Here is a 2,839-nt window from a genome sequence, read left to right on the forward strand (position 1 = left end):
TAACAGGGGAGACATCTAACGTGGGCACCTGATCTCTCCATCCTTTCCAGTCACTACACCTATTGCGGCATCTCCCCCAGCTAAACAGAAACCCCGCACAATCAGTTCCACTTTCATTCTTAGACACCATTCAGCATTGCTGCCCATAACATTAACAACCGTAACACGAGGTTGTTCAGACCTCACTATGTAAAATAACCAGGCACCAGCATCACTACTTAATGTTTTCCTATTTATTAGATTTTACATTTCATATATTTACAAAGACATCAGTAGTGCTTCCTACTTAATTGGGTTGCAACCGTCACTTAATCAATACAGTATCAGTTCATCCTCTCATCGTACATTGTTAAAAGAGGGTGTGAATTTACAGTTTTAACTATGGTCACTTTTACTCTTTAGCCATTGCATGTCTTCAGCCAGCTTTATAAATCTATGCTTCCCTAACAATTGCTTTAATAAGTAAAAATAAATATTTTGTTATTAAACTTACCTCAAATAAATGAAGCTTTCAATGATAAAATAGTTCAGGTGTGCTTAATACCCAAGACACACACCTACATCATTAGATTATTTTCAGACTAAGTGAAGCACCCACTAGTACAAACTGATTCTTTATGCATGTATATAACAGTTTATGAAATTCCCTTAAGTATATTTATTTGCACTGTTACACATTAATACAAATAAGATGGGAGCGGCTCAACCGGTAGCTAGTTGATTGTCATGTCATCCTCAAGTTAGCAGAAATTGTTATGATCCAAAACCAAGGCTATTTACAAAGTTTAGTCTTACATTGCATTAAAAATAATTATTTAAAATCCATTCCATTCATTTCTGTTTCAAAGCACTGACAGCTCATACATTTGAAAATAGTAGTAGAAACCAAATGCTGACTGTACTCAAATTTTTTCACCGCTTGGATAAAAGATGTAAATTTTTAATTTACTACAAACCTCAGTGTGCGGTTTTCTGATTCACTTTGCACCGATAACCATCCAAGCTGCTGGAAAAAAGGAGGGGTCTCTTAGGAGGCTGATCGACTGACGGAATGTCTTCCCTGGTACCTTTTGGATGAGGTAGGTGTGATGCACCCCACTTGGAAAGTAAGTAGGAATGGCTTTTTAGTCCAACCGTTTTTGGAAACTGACTTAGTTTTTCAACTCCCGTGACTGTAGCTTGAGCTGCCTCTCCCAGTGTAATAAGCCCCGGCACCCTTCCTATGGCTAGATGCAGTCGTTAATGTATCCTGTGGGTTGTGCTTAGCATTTAGGGCAGCCTTGCAAACTCCGCTTAAGGCTCGACAATATATACAAGTGCATACAACATACTAAGCACTGATTATATACTTTGCTGCAATAGTTGTCATAGTTGTTGCTCAAAGTGTGCCTAAAAAGCAGCTCAGGACTCTTTTTAACGATCTGCCGAGGTGCTGCATTCAGGTCCAAACCTATAAACACATTTATGTTCATTTTTAAGCAAAGAAAATAAGGTTTTATGTTTTGAAGGAACAGGGTCATAACTGTAAAAAGAAGAAAAAAAAATGCCAGCGGCTACTTTGGTCCTTCTACAAACTCTAATAACCTTATTTTACAGTTTCTTAAATTACTCGGAGTTTGCTGAAACTGCCTAAATTACTCAGAGTTTCTCTTAGCAGAGACCTCAGAAACCTCAGCTAAGGAAATGTCGCCAGCGTTTAGCGTATTTAAAGCAGACGCAGCTTTCTGCTTACAATGCAATGTCCTGATGAACATACAGCTTCTGAAAGAGAAAACATTGCAGAACAAAGACAAAGCGTAAGTGGCAGCTTAAAACGGTATGATGCTTTGAGGTAAAAACCCCAAGAACTGTTGGTGTGAGCTGTTACAGCTGGAGACCCCAACTCCTGTGTTAGGCGGTATTTGAGGATTTAAAGAAGCATCAGAAAAAAAATCAGTCAGAATATGCAGAAAAGTGTCAGGAGATAAATTATCACCATCTATTGAAAAAATTAGGAAACCTCCGTTCAGATCCTTTTAACAAAGTTCACATTATTAAACTTTCAGCTGCACAGACAAATGCCTCTCAAAGTAGCCACATCCCAGGAATTATGAATTTCATCAGCTGCTTTTCAAGATGCTAACAAATAAGCCTGGGTTTTTTGGATAGCAAGTTCTTCCACAACTCTCTTTGCTTTGCTCCAAAAAGAATAGAGAATGTGGAGGATATAAAAAATAAACCGCACTGGGGCATCGGGAGTATCACAAAAAAAAATGTAAAGAGTATTTTTAAAGTGTTAAAAGTCTGTGTATACTATAACAAATTAACCCTTGTTTATTTGCAGACATTAATTTCTGCCTACAGTATTTGTAGCAGTTTCTTCTAACATAACCAGATGAATGAATGGACAGATTTTAAATGTTTTATTGCTTACAAGTTGTCAAATAGGGTAAATATCTGGTAAAGAAACAGAAATCCAATTTTCAACAGGAATAGTTTTAAGTTTTTTGGTTTGGGTTTTTGGTGTTTTTTTTTGTTTTGTTTTTTGTTTTTTTTCCAAAAAATAACCTTCTCGTTACATTTTGATAATCTCTACAAAATTAATGCCTAATAAATCTGGACTACCACTTCTGAGCCTCACCGTATTGCACAAGTTTCCATGCTCATACACTACTGCTTTTCACGTGCACACGTGAGGCAGTTCTGTCAGCCCACTGAACAGAGCCTGAAATCCTTTCAACCTGGTGCTCATTTTGAAGTTTTGGTTTCCCTGTTAAAACTTTCAGGAGACATCACAAGACAGAATAAAGTTTGATATTTATTAATACATATATTTGAAAGATTATTTTCTGAATGTAAC

Source organism: Vanellus vanellus (assembly GCF_965231255.1).
Source record: "Vanellus vanellus genome assembly, chromosome: 2".
In the NCBI taxonomy this organism is placed as follows: domain Eukaryota; kingdom Metazoa; phylum Chordata; class Aves; order Charadriiformes; family Charadriidae; genus Vanellus; species Vanellus vanellus.